Below are 18,164 nucleotides of genomic sequence, written 5' to 3'. Positions count from 1 at the left end.
GTCATGGTTTAGTCAGGTTGGCTGTTGACCTATCAGGCTCCTCCTCTACTACATCACTGGCATGGTTTAGTCAGGTTGGCTGTTGACCTATCAGGCTCCTCCTCCACTACATCACTGGCATGGTTTAGTCAGGTTGGCTGTTGACCTATCAGGCTCCTCCTCCACTACATCACTGGCATGGTTTAGTCAGGTTGGCTGTTGACCTATCAGGCTCCTCCTCTACTACATCACTGGCATGGTTTAGTCAGGTTGGCTGTTGACCTATCAGGCTCCTCCTCCACTACATCACTGGCATGGTTTAGTCAGGTTGGCTGTTGACCTATCAGGCTCCTCCTCCACTACATCACTGGCATGGTTTGGTCAGGTTGGCTGTTGACCTATCAGGCTCCTCCTCTACTACATCACTGGCATGGTTTAGTCAGGTTGGCTGTTGACCTATCAGGCTCCTCCTCTACTACATCACTGGCATGGTTTAGTCAGGTTGGCTGTTGACCTATCAGGCTCCTCCTCCACTACATCACTGGCATGGTTTAGTCAGGTTGGCTGTCGACCTATCAGGCTCCTCCTCCACCACATCACTGGCATGGTTTAGTCAGGTTGGCTGTTGACCTATCAGGCTCCTCCTCCACTACATCACTGGCATGGTTTAGTCAGGTTGGCTGTTGACCTATCAGGCTCCTCCTCCACTACATCACTGGCATGGTTTAGTCAGGTTGGCTGTTGACCTATCAGGCTCCTCCTCTACTACATCACTGGCATGGTTTAGTCAGGTTGGCTGTTGACCTATCAGAGTCCTCCTCTACTACATCACTGGCATGGTTTAGTCAGGTTGGCTGTTGACCTATCAGGCTCCTCCTCCACTACATCACTGGCATGGTTTAGTCAGGTTGGCTGTCGACCTATCAGGCTCCTCCTCCACCACATCACTGGCATGGTTTAGTCAGGTTGGCTGTTGACCTATCAGGCTCCTCCTCCACTACATCACTGGCATGGTTTAGTCAGGTTGGCTGTTGACCTATCAGGCTCCTCCTCTACCACATCACTGGCATGGTTTAGTCAGGTTGGCTGTTGACCTATCAGGCTCCTCCTCCACTACATCACTGGCATGGTTTAGTCAGGTTGGCTGTCGACCTATCAGGCTCCTCCTCTACTACATCACTGGCATGGTTTAGTCAGGTTGGCTGTTGACCTATCAGGCTCCTCCTCCACTACATCACTGGCATGGTTTAGTCAGGTTGGCTGTTGACCTATCAGGCTCCTCCTCTACCACATCACTGGCATGGTTTAGTCAGGTTGGCTGTTGACCTATCAGGCTCCTCCTCTACTACATCACTGGCATGGTTTAGTCAGGTTGGCTGTTGACCTATCAGGCTCCTCCTCCACTACATCACTGGCATGGTTTAGTCAGGTTGGCTGTTGACCTATCAGGCTCCTCCTCCACTACATCACTGGCATGGTTTAGTCAGGTTGGCTGTTGACCTATCAGGCTCCTCCTCCACTACATCACTGGCATGGTTTAGTCAGGTTGGCTGTTGACCTATCAGGCTCCTCCTCTACTACATCACTGGCATGGTTTAGTCAGGTTGGCTGTCGACCTATCAGGCTCCTCCTCCACCACATCACTGGCATGGTTTAGTCAGGTTGGCTGTCGACCTATCAGGCTCCTCCTCTACTACATCACTGGCATGGTTTAGTCAGGTTGGCTGTCGACCTATCAGGCTCCTCCTCCACCACATCACTGGCATGGTTTAGTCAGGTTGGCTGTTGACCTATCAGGCTCCTCCTCCACTACATCACTGGCATGGTTTAGTCAGGTTGGCTGTTGACCTATCAGGCTCCTCCTCTACTACATCACTGGCATGGTTTAGTCAGGTTGGCTGTTGACCTATCAGGCTCCTCCTCCACCACATCACTGGCATGGTTTAGTCAGGTTGGCTGTTGACCTATCAGGCTCCTCCTCCACTACATCACTGGCATGGTTTAGTCAGGTTGGCCGTTGACCTATCAGGATCCTCCTCTACTACATCACTGGCATGGTTTAGTCAGGTTGGCTGTTGACCTATCAGGCTCCTCCTCCACTACATCACTGGCATGGTTTAGTCAGGTTGGCTGTTGACCTATCAGGCTCCTCCTCCACTACATCACTGGCATGGTTTAGTCAGGTTGGCTGTTGACCTATCAGGCTCCTCCTCCACCACATCACTGGCATGGTTTAGTCAGGTTGGCTGTTGACCTATCAGGCTCCTCCTCCACTACATCACTGGCATGGTTTAGTCAGGTTGGCTGTTGACCTATCAGGCTCCTCCTCTACTACATCACTGGCATGGTTTAGTCAGGTTGGCTGTCGACCTATCAGGCTCCTCCTCCACCACATCACTGGCATGGTTTAGTCAGGTTGGCTGTCGACCTATCAGGCTCCTCCTCTACTACATCACTGGCATGGTTTAGTCAGGTTGGCTGTCGACCTATCAGGCTCCTCCTCCACCACATCACTGGCATGGTTTAGTCAGGTTGGCTGTTGACCTATCAGGCTCCTCCTCCACTACATCACTGGCATGGTTTAGTCAGGTTGGCTGTTGACCTATCAGGCTCCTCCTCTACTACATCACTGGCATGGTTTAGTCAGGTTGGCTGTTGACCTATCAGGCTCCTCCTCCACCACATCACTGGCATGGTTTAGTCAGGTTGGCTGTTGACCTATCAGGCTCCTCCTCCACTACATCACTGGCATGGTTTAGTCAGGTTGGCCGTTGACCTATCAGGATCCTCCTCTACTACATCACTGGCATGGTTTAGTCAGGTTGGCTGTTGACCTATCAGGCTCCTCCTCCACTACATCACTGGCATGGTTTAGTCAGGTTGGCTGTTGACCTATCAGGCTCCTCCTCCACTACATCACTGGCATGGTTTAGTCAGGTTGGCTGTTGACCTATCAGGCTCCTCCTCTACCACATCACTGGCATGGTTTAGTCAGGTTGGCTGTTGACCTATCAGGCTCCTCCTCCACTACATCACTGGCATGGTTTAGTCAGGTTGGCTGTTGACCTATCAGGCTCCTCCTCCACTACATCACTGTCATGGTTTAGTCAGGTTGGCTGTTGACCTATCAGGCTCCTCCTCTACTACATCACTGGCATGGTTTAGTCAGGTTGGCTGTTGACCTATCAGGCTCCTCCTCCACTACATCACTGGCATGGTTTAGTCAGGTTGGCTGTTGACCTATCAGGCTCCTCCTCCACTACATCACTGGCATGGTTTAGTCAGGTTGGCTGTTGACCTATCAGGCTCCTCCTCCACTACATCACTGGCATGGTTTAGTCAGGTTGGCTGTTGACCTATCAGGCTCCTCCTCCACTACATCACTGGCATGGTTTAGTCAGGTTGGCTGTCGACCTATCAGGCTCCTCCTCTACTACATCACTGGCATGGTTTAGTCAGGTTGGCTGTCGACCTATCAGGCTCCTCCTCCACCACATCACTGGCATGGTTTAGTCAGGTTGGCTGTTGACCTATCAGGCTCCTCCTCCACTACATCACTGGCATGGTTTAGTCAGGTTGGCTGTTGACCTATCAGGCTCCTCCTCTACTACATCACTGGCATGGTTTAGTCAGGTTGGCTGTTGACCTATCAGGCTCCTCCTCCACCACATCACTGGCATGGTTTAGTCAGGTTGGCTGTTGACCTATCAGGCTCCTCCTCCACTACATCACTGGCATGGTTTAGTCAGGTTGGCCGTTGACCTATCAGGATCCTCCTCTACTACATCACTGGCATGGTTTAGTCAGGTTGGCTGTTGACCTATCAGGCTCCTCCTCCACTACATCACTGGCATGGTTTAGTCAGGTTGGCTGTTGACCTATCAGGCTCCTCCTCTACCACATCACTGGCATGGTTTAGTCAGGTTGGCTGTTGACCTATCAGGCTCCTCCTCCACTACATCACTGGCATGGTTTAGTCAGGTTGGCTGTTGACCTATCAGGCTCCTCCTCCACTACATCACTGTCATGGTTTAGTCAGGTTGGCTGTTGACCTATCAGGCTCCTCCTCTACTACATCACTGGCATGGTTTAGTCAGGTTGGCTGTTGACCTATCAGGCTCCTCCTCCACTACATCACTGGCATGGTTTAGTCAGGTTGGCTGTTGACCTATCAGGCTCCTCCTCTACTACATCACTGGCATGGTTTAGTCAGGTTGGCTGTTGACCTATCAGGCTCCTCCTCTACTACATCACTGGCATGGTTTAGTCAGGTTGGCTGTTGACCTATCAGGCTCCTCCTCCACTACATCACTGGCATGGTTTAGTCAGGTTGGCTGTTGACCTATCAGGCTCCTCCTCCACTACATCACTGGCATGGTTTAGTCAGGTTGGCTGTTGACCTATCAGGCTCCTCCTCTACTACATCACTGGCATGGTTTAGTCAGGTTGGCTGTTGACCTATCAGGCTCCTCCTCTACTACATCACTGGCATGGTTTAGGTCCTCTCAACCCCTTAGAGGACAAAGTAAACACCAATAAATATACAACCTTCAACCAATGGTGAATAATTTCTAGTGGTCTCTTCCAGGATGACAGTGCCCCCATCAAATGGCACATTTGAGTCATTTGGGTGTGATGGGTCCCGTTTATGTCTGAGGAAAACCAACCACTGCATTAAGAACCTCATACCAACGCTCCAGCGTGGTGGTGGTGGTGGGTTGGGGATTATTTTATTTGATTTCACCTTTATTTAACCAGGTAGGCAAGTTGAGAACAAGTTCTCATTTACAACTGTGACCTGGCCAAGATAAAGTAAAGCAGTTCGACACATACAACAACACAGAGTTACACATGGAGTAAAACAAAACATACAGTCAATAATACAGTAGAAAAAATAAGTGTATATACAATGTGAGCAAATGAGGTGAGATAAGGGAGGTAAAGGCAAAAAAAAGGCCATGGTGGCGAAGTAAATACAATATAGCAAGTAAAACACTGGAATGGTAGATTTGCAGAGGAAGAATGTGCAAAGTAGAGAGAAATAATGGGGTGCAAAGGAGCAAAATAAATAAATACAGTAGGGGGAGAGGTAGTTGTTTGGGCTAAATTATAGATGGGCTGTGTACAGGTGTAGTAATCTGTGAGCTGCTCTGATAGCTGGTGCTTAAAGTTAGTGAGGGAGATATGAGTCTCCAGCTTCAGTGATTTTTGCAGTTTGTTCCAGTCATTGGCAGCAGAGAACTGGAAGGAAAGGTGGCCAAAGGAGGTGTTGGCTTTGGGGATGACCACTGAGATATACCTGCTGGAGCGTGTGTTACGGGTGGGTGCTGTTATGGTGACCAGTGAGCTGAGATAAGGCGGGGCTTTATCTAGCAAAGACTTGTAGATAACCTGGAGCCAGTGGGTTTGGCGACGAGTATGAAGCGAGGACCAGCCAACGAGAGCATACAGGTCACAATGGTGGGTAGTATATGGGGCTTTGGTGACAAAACGGATGGCACTGTGATAGACTGCATCCTGTTTGTTGAGTAGAGTAGGGATGCTTTGCTGCCTCAGGACCTGGACCATTTGCCTTACTAGAAGGAACCATGAATTCTGCTCGGTATCAGAGAATTCTACAGGAGAATGACAGGCCATCCGTCTGTTAGCTGAAGAGCAGCTGGGTCCTGCAGCAAGACAATGATCCAAAACATCAAGTCTACATGAAAATGGTTAAAAAGCAACAAATATTAAGTTTTGGAATGGCCTAGTCAAAGTCCAGACCTAATCCCAACTCAGATGTTGTGGCAGGACCTGAAACGGCCAGTTCATGCTGGAAAACCCAGAAATGTCTCTGAGTTAAAGCAGTTCTGCATGGAACAGTGGGACAAAATTCCTCCACAGAGATGTGAGAGACTGATCAACGACTACAGGAAGTGTTTGGTTGGACAGCACTGTTTACAGACATTCTAGACTACCCCCAGGAGTACTGGTGTCCTGGTTGACTACCCCCAGGAGTACTGGTGCCCTGGTTGACTACCCCCAGGAGTACTGGTGCCCTGGTTGACTACCCCCAGGAGTACTGGTGCCCTGGTTGACTACCCCCAGGAGTACTGGTGTCCTGGTTGACTACCCCCAGGAGTACTGGTGTCCTGGTTGACTACCCCCAGGAGTACTGGTGTCCTGGTTGACTACCCCCAGGAGTACTGGTGTCCTGGTTGACTACCCCCAGGAGTACTGGTGTCCTGGTTGACTACCCCCAGGAGTACCGGTGCCCTGGTTGACTACCCCCAGGAGTACCGGTGCCCTGGTTGACTACCCCCAGGAGTACCGGTGCCCTGGTTGACTACCCCCAGGAGTACTGGTGCCCTGGTTGACTACCCCCAGGAGTACTGGTGTCCAGGTTGAGATCCCCCAGGAGGACTAGTGTCCTGTTGAGAACCACTGATATAAAGAATAGGGTACCATTTGTGAGGCAGACGAAGTGTGTGTGTGTTATGAAGTGTGTGTGTGTGTTATGAAGTGTTTGAATGTGTTATAAAGTGTGTCTGTGTTATGAAGTGTTTGAATGTGTTATAAAGTGTGTCTGTGTTATGAAGTGTTTGAATGTGTTATGAAGTGTTTGAATGTGTTATGAAGTGTTTCTGTGTTATAAAGTGTGTCTGTGTTATGAAGTGTTTCTGTGTGTTATGAAGTGTTTGAATGTGTTATGAAGTGTGTGAATGTGTTATGAAGTGTGTCTGTGTTATGAAGTGTGTGAATGTGTTATAAAGTGTGTCTGTGTTATGAAGTGTTTCTGTGTGTTATGAAGTGTTTGAATGTGTTATGAAGTGTGTGAATGTGTTATGAAGTGTTTGAATGTGTTATGAAGTGTTTCTGTGTGTTATGAAGTGTTTGAATGTGTTATGAAGTGTGTGAATGTGTTATAAAGTGTGTCTGTGTTATGAAGTGTTTCTGTGTGTTATGAAGTGTTTGAATGTGTTATGAAGTGTTTCTGTGTGTTATGAAGTGTGTGAATGTGTTATAAAGTGTGTCTGTGTTTCTGTGTGTTATGAAGTGTGTGAATGTGTTATAAAGTGTGTCTGTGTTATGAAGTGTTTCTGTGTGTTATGAAGTGTTTGAATGTGTTATAAAGTGTGTCTGTGTTATGAAGTGTTTGAATGTGTTATGAAGTGTGTCTGTGTTATGAAGTGTGTGAATGTGTTATGAAGTGTGAATGTGTTATGAAGTGTTTCTGTGTGTTATGAAGTGTTTGAATGTGTTATAAAGTGTGTCTGTGTTATGAAGTGTTTGAATGTGTTATGAAGTGTGTCTGTGTTATGAAGTGTGTGAATGTGTTATGAAGTGTGAATGTGTTATGAAGTGTTTCTGTGTGTTATGAAGTGTTTGAATGTGTTATAAAGTGTGTCTGTGTTATGAAGTGTTTGAATGTGTTATAAAGTGTGTCTGTGTTATGAAGTGTTTGAATGTGTTATAAAGTGTGTCTGTGTTATGAAGTGTTTGAATGTGTTATGAAGTGTGTCTGTGTTATGAAGTGTGTGAATGTGTTATGAAGTGTGTGTCTGTGTTATGAAGTGTGTCTGTGTTATGAAGTGTGTGAATGTGTTATGAAGTGTGTGAATGTGTTATGAAGTGTGTGAATGTGTTATGAAGTGTTTGAATGTGTTATGAAGTGTTTCTGTGTGTTATGAAGTGTTTGAATGTGTTATGAAGTGTGTGAATGTGTTATAAAGTGTGTCTGTGTTATGAAGTGTTTCTGTGTGTTATGAAGTGTTTCTGTGTGTTATGAAGTGTTTGAATGTGTTATGAAGTGTTTATGTGTGTTATGAAGTGTGTGAATGTGTTATAAAGTGTGTCTGTGTTATGAAGTGTTTGAATGTGTTATAAAGTGTGTCTGTGTTATGAAGTGTGTGAATGTGTTATGAAGTGTTTCTGTGTGTTATGAAGTGTTTGAATGTGTTATAAAGTGTGTCTGTGTTATGAAGTGTTTGAATGTGTTATGAAGTGTGTCTGTGTTATGAAGTGTGTGAATGTGTTATGAAGTGTGTGAATGTGTTATGAAGTGTGTGAATGTGTTATGAAGTGTGTGAATGTGTTATGAAGTGTGTCTGTGTTATGAAGTGTGTGAATGTGTTATGAAGTGTGTGAATGTGTTATGAAGTGTGTGAATGTGTTATGAAGTGTGTGAATGTGTTATGAAGTGTGTGAATGTGTTATGAAGTGTGTCTGTGTTATGAAGTGTGTCTGTGTTATGAAGTGTGTGAATGTGTTATGAAGTGTGTCTGTGTTATGAAGTGTGTGAATGTGTTATGAAGTGTGTCTGTGTTATGAAGTGTGTGAATGTGTTATGAAGTGTGTCTGTGTTATGAAGTGTGTGAATGTGTTATGAAGTGTGTCTGTGTTATGAAGTGTTTCTGTGTGTTATGAAGTGTTTGAATGTGTTATGAAGTGTTTCTGTGTGTTATGAAGTGTTTGAATGTGTTATGAAGTGTGTGAATGTGTTATAAAGTGTGTCTGTGTTATGAAGTGTTTCTGTGTGTTATGAAGTGTTTGAATGTGTTATGAAGTGTTTCTGTGTGTTATGAAGTGTGTGAATGTGTTATAAAGTGTGTCTGTGTTATGAAGTGTTTCTGTGTGTTATGAAGTGTTTGAATGTGTTATAAAGTGTGTCTGTTATGAAGTGTTTGAATGTGTTATAAAGTGTGTCTGTGTTATGAAGTGTTTGAATGTGTTATGAAGTGTGTCTGTGTTATGAAGTGTGTGAATGTGTTATGAAGTGTGTCTGTGTTATGAAGTGTGTGAATGTGTTATGAAGTGTGTGAATGTGTTATGAAGTGTGTGAATGTGTTATGAAGTGTGTGAATGTGTTATGAAGTGTGTGAATGTGTTATGAAGTGTGTGAATGTGTTATGAAGTGTGTCTGTGTTATGAAGTGTGTGTCTGTGTTATGAAGTGTGTGAATGTGTTATGAAGTGTGTGAATGTGTTATGAAGTGTGTGAATGTGTTATGAAGTGTGTGAATGTGTTATGAAGTGTGTGAATGTGTTATGAAGTGTGAATGTGTTATGAAGTGTTTGAATGTGTTATGAAGTGTTTCTGTGTGTTATGAAGTGTTTGAATGTGTTATGAAGTGTGTGAATGTGTTATAAAGTGTGTCTGTGTTATGAAGTGTTTCTGTGTGTTATGAAGTGTTTGAATGTGTTATGAAGTGTTTCTGTGTGTTATGAAGTGTGTGAATGTGTTATAAAGTGTGTCTGTGTTTCTGTGTGTTATGAAGTGTGTGAATGTGTTATAAAGTGTGTCTGTGTTATGAAGTGTTTCTGTGTGTTATGAAGTGTTTGAATGTGTTATAAAGTGTGTCTGTGTTATGAAGTGTTTGAATGTGTTATGAAGTGTGTCTGTGTTATGAAGTGTGTGAATGTGTTATGAAGTGTGAATGTGTTATGAAGTGTTTCTGTGTGTTATGAAGTGTTTGAATGTGTTATAAAGTGTGTCTGTGTTATGAAGTGTTTGAATGTGTTATGAAGTGTGTCTGTGTTATGAAGTGTGTGAATGTGTTATGAAGTGTGAATGTGTTATGAAGTGTTTCTGTGTGTTATGAAGTGTTTGAATGTGTTATAAAGTGTGTCTGTGTTATAAAGTGTGTCTGTGTTATGAAGTGTTTGAATGTGTTATAAAGTGTGTCTGTGTTATGAAGTGTTTGAATGTGTTATAAAGTGTGTCTGTGTTATGAAGTGTTTGAATGTGTTATGAAGTGTGTCTGTGTTATGAAGTGTGTGAATGTGTTATGAAGTGTGTGTCTGTGTTATGAAGTGTGTCTGTGTTATGAAGTGTGTGAATGTGTTATGAAGTGTGTGAATGTGTTATGAAGTGTTTGAATGTGTTATGAAGTGTTTCTGTGTGTTATGAAGTGTTTGAATGTGTTATGAAGTGTGTGAATGTGTTATAAAGTGTGTCTGTGTTATGAAGTGTTTCTGTGTGTTATGAAGTGTTTGAATGTGTTATGAAGTGTTTGTGTGTTATGAAGTGTGTGAATGTGTTATAAAGTGTGTCTGTGTTATGAAGTGTTTCTGTGTGTTATGAAGTGTTTGAATGTGTTATAAAGTGTGTCTGTGTTATGAAGTGTGTGAATGTGTTATGAAGTGTGAATGTGTTATGAAGTGTTTCTGTGTGTTATGAAGTGTTTGAATGTGTTATAAAGTGTGTCTGTGTTATGAAGTGTTTGAATGTGTTATGAAGTGTGTCTGTGTTATGAAGTGTGTGAATGTGTTATGAAGTGTGTGAATGTGTTATGAAGTGTGTGAATGTGTTATGAAGTGTGTGAATGTGTTATGAAGTGTGTCTGTGTTATGAAGTGTGTGAATGTGTTATGAAGTGTGTGAATGTGTTATGAAGTGTGTGAATGTGTTATGAAGTGTGTGAATGTGTTATGAAGTGTGTCTGTGTTATGAAGTGTGTGAATGTGTTATGAAGTGTGTCTGTGTTATGAAGTGTGTGAATGTGTTATGAAGTGTGTCTGTGTTATGAAGTGTGTGAATGTGTTATGAAGTGTGTCTGTGTTATGAAGTGTGTGAATGTGTTATGAAGTGTGTCTGTGTTATGAAGTGTTTCTGTGTGTTATGAAGTGTTTGAATGTGTTATGAAGTGTTTCTGTGTGTTATGAAGTGTTTGAATGTGTTATGAAGTGTGTGAATGTGTTATAAAGTGTGTCTGTGTTATGAAGTGTTTCTGTGTGTTATGAAGTGTTTGAATGTGTTATGAAGTGTTTCTGTGTGTTATGAAGTGTGTGAATGTGTTATAAAGTGTGTCTGTGTTATGAAGTGTTTCTGTGTGTTATGAAGTGTTTGAATGTGTTATAAAGTGTGTCTGTTATGAAGTGTTTGAATGTGTTATAAAGTGTGTCTGTGTTATGAAGTGTTTGAATGTGTTATGAAGTGTGTCTGTGTTATGAAGTGTGTGAATGTGTTATGAAGTGTGTCTGTGTTATGAAGTGTGTGAATGTGTTATGAAGTGTGTGAATGTGTTATGAAGTGTGTGAATGTGTTATGAAGTGTGTGAATGTGTTATGAAGTGTGTGAATGTGTTATGAAGTGTGTGAATGTGTTATGAAGTGTGTCTGTGTTATGAAGTGTGTGTCTGTGTTATGAAGTGTGTGAATGTGTTATGAAGTGTGTGAATGTGTTATGAAGTGTGTGAATGTGTTATGAAGTGTGTGAATGTGTTATGAAGTGTGTGAATGTGTTATGAAGTGTGAATGTGTTATGAAGTGTTTGAATGTGTTATGAAGTGTTTCTGTGTGTTATGAAGTGTTTGAATGTGTTATGAAGTGTGTGAATGTGTTATAAAGTGTGTCTGTGTTATGAAGTGTTTCTGTGTGTTATGAAGTGTTTGAATGTGTTATGAAGTGTTTCTGTGTGTTATGAAGTGTGTGAATGTGTTATAAAGTGTGTCTGTGTTTCTGTGTGTTATGAAGTGTGTGAATGTGTTATAAAGTGTGTCTGTGTTATGAAGTGTTTCTGTGTGTTATGAAGTGTTTGAATGTGTTATAAAGTGTGTCTGTGTTATGAAGTGTTTGAATGTGTTATGAAGTGTGTCTGTGTTATGAAGTGTGTGAATGTGTTATGAAGTGTGAATGTGTTATGAAGTGTTTTTGTGTGTTATGAAGTGTTTGAATGTGTTATAAAGTGTGTCTGTGTTATGAAGTGTTTGAATGTGTTATGAAGTGTGTCTGTGTTATGAAGTGTGTGAATGTGTTATGAAGTGTGAATGTGTTATGAAGTGTTTCTGTGTGTTATGAAGTGTTTGAATGTGTTATAAAGTGTGTCTGTGTTATGAAGTGTTTGAATGTGTTATAAAGTGTGTCTGTGTTATGAAGTGTTTGAATGTGTTATAAAGTGTGTCTGTGTTATGAAGTGTTTGAATGTGTTATGAAGTGTGTCTGTGTTATGAAGTGTGTGAATGTGTTATGAAGTGTGTGTCTGTGTTATGAAGTGTGTCTGTGTTATGAAGTGTGTGAATGTGTTATGAAGTGTGTGAATGTGTTATGAAGTGTTTGAATGTGTTATGAAGTGTTTCTGTGTGTTATGAAGTGTTTGAATGTGTTATGAAGTGTGTGAATGTGTTATAAAGTGTGTCTGTGTTATGAAGTGTTTCTGTGTGTTATGAAGTGTTTGAATGTGTTATGAAGTGTTTGTGTGTTATGAAGTGTGTGAATGTGTTATAAAGTGTGTCTGTGTTATGAAGTGTTTCTGTGTGTTATGAAGTGTTTGAATGTGTTATAAAGTGTGTCTGTGTTATGAAGTGTGTGAATGTGTTATGAAGTGTGAATGTGTTATGAAGTGTGTCTGTGTGTTATGAAGTGTTTGAATGTGTTATAAAGTGTGTCTGTGTTATGAAGTGTTTGAATGTGTTATGAAGTGTGTCTGTGTTATGAAGTGTGTGAATGTGTTATGAAGTGTGTGAATGTGTTATGAAGTGTGTGAATGTGTTATGAAGTGTGTGAATGTGTTATGAAGTGTGTCTGTGTTATGAAGTGTGTGAATGTGTTATGAAGTGTGTGAATGTGTTATGAAGTGTGTGAATGTGTTATGAAGTGTGTCTGTGTTATGAAGTGTGTGAATGTGTTATGAAGTGTGTCTGTGTTATGAAGTGTGTGAATGTGTTATGAAGTGTGTCTGTGTTATGAAGTGTTTCTGTGTGTTATGAAGTGTTTGAATGTGTTATGAAGTGTTTCTGTGTGTTATGAAGTGTTTGAATGTGTTATGAAGTGTGTGAATGTGTTATAAAGTGTGTCTGTGTTATGAAGTGTTTCTGTGTGTTATGAAGTGTTTGAATGTGTTATGAAGTGTTTCTGTGTGTTATGAAGTGTGTGAATGTGTTATAAAGTGTGTCTGTGTTATGAAGTGTTTCTGTGTGTTATGAAGTGTTTGAATGTGTTATAAAGTGTGTCTGTTATGAAGTGTTTGAATGTGTTATAAAGTGTGTCTGTGTTATGAAGTGTTTGAATGTGTTATAAAGTGTGTCTGTGTTATGAAGTGTTTGAATGTGTTATGAAGTGTGTCTGTGTTATGAAGTGTGTGAATGTGTTATGAAGTGTGTCTGTGTTATGAAGTGTGTGAATGTGTTATGAAGTGTGTGAATGTGTTATGAAGTGTGTGAATGTGTTATGAAGTGTGTGAATGTGTTATGAAGTGTGTGAATGTGTTATGAAGTGTGTCTGTGTTATGAAGTGTGTGTCTGTGTTATGAAGTGTGTGAATGTGTTATGAAGTGTGTGAATGTGTTATGAAGTGTGTGAATGTGTTATGAAGTGTGTGAATGTGTTATGAAGTGTGTCTGTGTTATGAAGTGTGTGAATGTGTTATGAAGTGTGTGAATGTGTTATGAAGTGTGTGAATGTGTTATGAAGTGTGTCTGTGTTATGAAGTGTGTGAATGTGTTATGAAGTGTGTCTGTGTTATGAAGTGTGTGAATGTGTTATGAAGTGTGTCTGTGTTATGAAGTGTGTCTGTGTTATGAAGTGTGTGAATGTGTTATGAAGTGTGTCTGTGTTATGAAGTGTGTGAATGTGTTATGAAGTGTGTCTGTGTTATGAAGTGTGTGAATGTGTTATGAAGTGTGTATGTGTTATGAAGTGTGTGAATGTGTTATGAAGTGTGTGAATGTGTTATGAAGTGTGTCTGTGTTATGAAGTGTGTGAATGTGTTATGAAGTGTGTCTGTGTTATGAAGTGTGTGAATGTGTTATGAAGTGTGTGAATGTGTTATGAAGTGTGTCTGTGTTATGAAGTGTGTGAATGTGTTATGAAGTGTGTGTCTGTGTTATGAAGTGTGTGAATGTGTTATGAAGTGTGTGAATGTGTTATGAAGTGTGTGAATGTGTTATGAAGTGTGTGAATGTGTTATGAAGTGTGTGAATGTGTTATGAAGTGTGTGAATGTGTTATGAAGTGTGTGAATGTGTTATGAAGTGTGTGAATGTGTTATGAAGTGTGTGAATGTGTTATGAAGTGTGTCTGTGTTATGAAGTGTGTCTGTGTTATGAAGTGTGTGAATGTGTTATGAAGTGTGTGAATGTGTTATGAAGTGTGAATGTGTTATGAAGTGTGTGAATGTGTTATGAAGTGTGTCTGTGTTATGAAGTGTGTGAATGTGTTATGAAGTGTGTCTGTGTTATGAAGTGTGTGAATGTGTTATGAAGTGTGTCTGTGTTATGAAGTGTGTGAATGTGTTATGAAGTGTGTCTGTGTTATGAAGTGTGTGAATGTGTTATGAAGTGTGTGAATGTGTTATGAAGTGTGTCTGTGTTATGAAGTGTGTCTGTGTTATGAAGTGTGTGAATGTGTTATGAAGTGTGTCTGTGTTATGAAGTGTGTGAATGTGTTATGAAGTGTGTCTGTGTTATGAAGTGTGTCTGTGTTATGAAGTGTGTCTGTGTTATGAAGTGTGTGAATGTGTTATGAAGTGTGTGAATGTGTTATGAAGTGTGTGAATGTGTTATGAAGTGTGTGAATGTGTTATGAAGTGTGTCTGTGTTATGAAGTGTGTGAATGTGTTATGAAGTGTGTCTGTGTTATGAAGTGTGTGAATGTGTTATGAAGTGTGTCTGTGTTATGAAGTGTGTGAATGTGTTATGAAGTGTGTCTGTGTTATGAAGTGTGTGAATGTGTTATGAAGTGTGTCTGTGTTATGAAGTGTGTGAATGTGTTATGAAGTGTGTCTGTGTTATGAAGTGTGTCTGTGTTATGAAGTGTGTCTGTGTTATGAAGTGTGTGAATGTGTTATGAAGTGTGTGAATGTGTTATGAAGTGTGTCTGTGTTATGAAGTGTGTGAATGTGTTATGAAGTGTGTCTGTGTTATGAAGTGTGTGAATGTGTTATGAAGTGTGTCTGTGTTATGAAGTGTGTGAATGTGTTATGAAGTGTGTGAATGTGTTATGAAGTGTGTCTGTGTTATGAAGTGTGTGAATGTGTTATGAAGTGTGTCTGTGTTATGAAGTGTGTGAATGTGTTATGAAGTGTGTCTGTGTTATGAAGTGTGTGAATGTGTTATGAAGTGTGTCTGTGTTATGAAGTGTGTGAATGTGTTATGAAGTGTGTGAATGTGTTATGAAGTGTGTCTGTGTTATGAAGTGTGTGAATGTGTTATGAAGTGTGTGTCTGTGTTATGAAGTGTGTGAATGTGTTATGAAGTGTGTGAATGTGTTATGAAGTGTGTGAATGTGTTATGAAGTGTGTGAATGTGTTATGAAGTGTGTGAATGTGTTATGAAGTGTGTCTGTGTTATGAAGTGTGTGAATGTGTTATGAAGTGTGTCTGTGTTATGAAGTGTGTCTGTGTTATGAAGTGTGTGAATGTGTTATGAAGTGTGTCTGTGTTATGAAGTGTGTGAATGTGTTATGAAGTGTGTCTGTGTTATGAAGTGTGTCTGTGTTATGAAGTGTGTGAATGTGTTATGAAGTGTGTCTGTGTTATGAAGTGTGTGAATGTGTTATGAAGTGTGTCTGTGTTATGAAGTGTGTGAATGTGTTATGAAGTGTGTCTGTGTTATGAAGTGTGTGAATGTGTTATGAAGTGTGTCTGTGTTATGAAGTGTGTGAATGTGTTATGAAGTGTGTCTGTGTTATGAAGTGTGTGAATGTGTTATGAAGTGTGTCTGTGTTATGAAGTGTGTGAATGTGTTATGAAGTGTGTGAATGTGTTATGAAGTGTGTGAATGTGTTATGAAGTGTGTGAATTTGTTATGAAGTGTGTGTCTGTGTTATGAAGTGTGTGAATGTGTTATGAAGTGTGTGAATGTGTTATGAAGTGTGTGAATTTGTTATGAAGTGTGTGTCTGTGTTATGAAGTGTGTGAATGTGTTATGAAGTGTGTGAATGTGTTATGAAGTGTGTGAATGTGTTATGAAGTGTGTGAATGTGTTATGAAGTGTGTGAATGTGTTATGAAGTGTGTGTCTGTGTTATGAAGTGTGTGAATGTGTTATGAAGTGTGTCTGTGTTATGAAGTGTGTGAATGTGTTATGAAGTGTGTGAATGTGTTATGAAGTGTGTCTGTGTTATGAAGTGTGTGAATGTGTTATGAAGTGTGTGTCTGTGTTATGAAGTGTGTGAATGTGTTATGAAGTGTGTGAATGTGTTATGAAGTGTGTGAATGTGTTATGAAGTGTGTGAATGTGTTATGAAGTGTGTGAATGTGTTATGAAGTGTGTCTGTGTTATGAAGTGTGTGAATGTGTTATGAAGTGTGTGAATGTGTTATGAAGTGTGTCTGTGTTATGAAGTGTGTGAATGTGTTATGAAGTGTGTGTCTGTGTTATGAAGTGTGTGAATGTGTTATGAAGTGTGTGTCTGTGTTATGAAGTGTGTGAATGTGTTATGAAGTGTGTGAATGTGTTATGAAGTGTGTGAATGTGTTATGAAGTGTGTGAATGTGTTATGAAGTGTGTCTGTGTTATGAAGTGTGTGAATGTGTTATGAAGTGTGTCTGTGTTATGCAGTGTGTGAATGTGTTATGAAGTGTGTCTGTGTTATGAAGTGTGTGAATGTGTTATGAAGTGTGTCTGTGTTATGAAGTGTGTGAATGTGTTATGAAGTGTGTGAATGTGTTATGAAGTGTGTCTGTGTTATGAAGTGTGTGTCTGTGTTATGAAGTGTGTGAATGTGTTATGAAGTGTGTGAATGTGTTATGAAGTGTGTGAATGTGTTATGAAGTGTGTCTGTGTTATGAAGTGTGTGAATGTGTTATGAAGTGTGTGAATGTGTTATGAAGTGTGTGAATGTGTTATGAAGTGTGTGAATGTGTTATGAAGTGTATCTGTGTTATGAAGTGTGTGAATGTGTTATGAAGTGTGTCTGTGTTATGAAGTGTGTGAATGTGTTATGAAGTGTGTCTGTGTTATGAAGTGTGTGAATGTGTTATGAAGTGTGTCTGTGTTATGAAGTGTGTGAATGTGTTATGAAGTGTGTGAATGTGTTATGAAGTGTGTCTGTGTTATGAAGTGTGTGTCTGTGTTATGAAGTGTGTGAATGTGTTATGAAGTGTGTGAATGTGTTATGAAGTGTGTGAATGTGTTATGAAGTGTGTCTGTTATGAAGTGTGTGAATGTGTTATGAAGTGTGTGAATGTGTTATGAAGTGTGTCTGTGTTATGAAGTGTGTGAATGTGTTATGAAGTGTGTGTCTGTGTTATGAAGTGTGTCTGTGTTATGAAGTGTGTGAATGTGTTATGAAGTGTGTCTGTGTTATGAAGTGTGTCTGTGTTATGAAGTGTGTGAATGTGTTATGAAGTGTGTGAATGTGTTATGAAGTGTGTGAATGTGTTATGAAGTGTGTGAATGTGTTATGAAGTGTGTGAATGTGTTATGAAGTGTGTCTGTGTTATGAAGTGTGTGAATGTGTTATGAAGTGTGTCTGTGTTATGAAGTGTGTGAATGTGTTATGAAGTGTGTCTGTGTTATGAAGTGTGTGAATGTGTTATGAAGTGTGTCTGTGTTATGAAGTGTGTGAATGTGTTATGAAGTGTGTGAATGTGTTATGAAGTGTGTCTGTGTTATGAAGTGTGTCTGTGTTATGAAGTGTGTCTGTGTTATGAAGTGTGTGAATGTGTTATGAAGTGTGTCTGTGTTATGAAGTGTGTGAATGTGTTATGAAGTGTGTCTGTGTTATGAAGTGTGTGAATGTGTTATGAAGTGTGTCTGTGTTATGAAGTGTGTCTGTGTTATGAAGTGTGTGAATGTGTTATGAAGTGTGTGAATGTGTTATGAAGTGTGTCTGTGTTATGAAGTGTGTGAATGTGTTATGAAGTGTGTCTGTGTTATGAAGTGTGTCTGTGTTATGAAGTGTGTGAATGTGTTATGAAGTGTGTCTGTGTTATGAAGTGTGTGAATGTGTTATGAAGTGTGTGAATGTGTTATGAAGTGTGTCTGTGTTATGAAGTGTGTGTCTGTGTTATGAAGTGTGTGTCTGTGTTATGAAGTGTGTGAATGTGTTATGAAGTGTGTGAATGTGTTATGAAGTGTGTGAATGTGTTATGAAGTGTGTGAATGTGTTATGAAGTGTGTGAATGTGTTATGAAGTGTGTGAATGTGTTATGAAGTGTGTCTGTGTTATGAAGTGTGTGAATGTGTTATGAAGTGTGTCTGTGTTATGAAGTGTGTGAATGTGTTATGAAGTGTGTCTGTGTTATGAAGTGTGTGAATGTGTTATGAAGT

The 18,164-nt window shown here is 40.5% G+C and overlaps 1 protein-coding gene across 1 annotated transcript in view; it reads left to right on the top strand.

Moving 5' to 3' along the window:
- Positions 1-18,164, top strand: part of smarcal1 (SWI/SNF related, matrix associated, actin dependent regulator of chromatin, subfamily a-like 1) — a 59,402-nt gene that overhangs the window by 39,750 nt on the left and 1,488 nt on the right. The window lies entirely within an intron of this gene.

The sequence above is a fragment of the Salvelinus alpinus genome, chromosome 14 (genome assembly GCF_045679555.1).
Source record: "Salvelinus alpinus chromosome 14, SLU_Salpinus.1, whole genome shotgun sequence".
Classification (NCBI taxonomy): domain Eukaryota; kingdom Metazoa; phylum Chordata; class Actinopteri; order Salmoniformes; family Salmonidae; genus Salvelinus; species Salvelinus alpinus.
The sequence above is the reverse complement of the archived record's forward strand: the minus strand, read 5'-3'. Positions and strand labels throughout refer to the sequence as shown.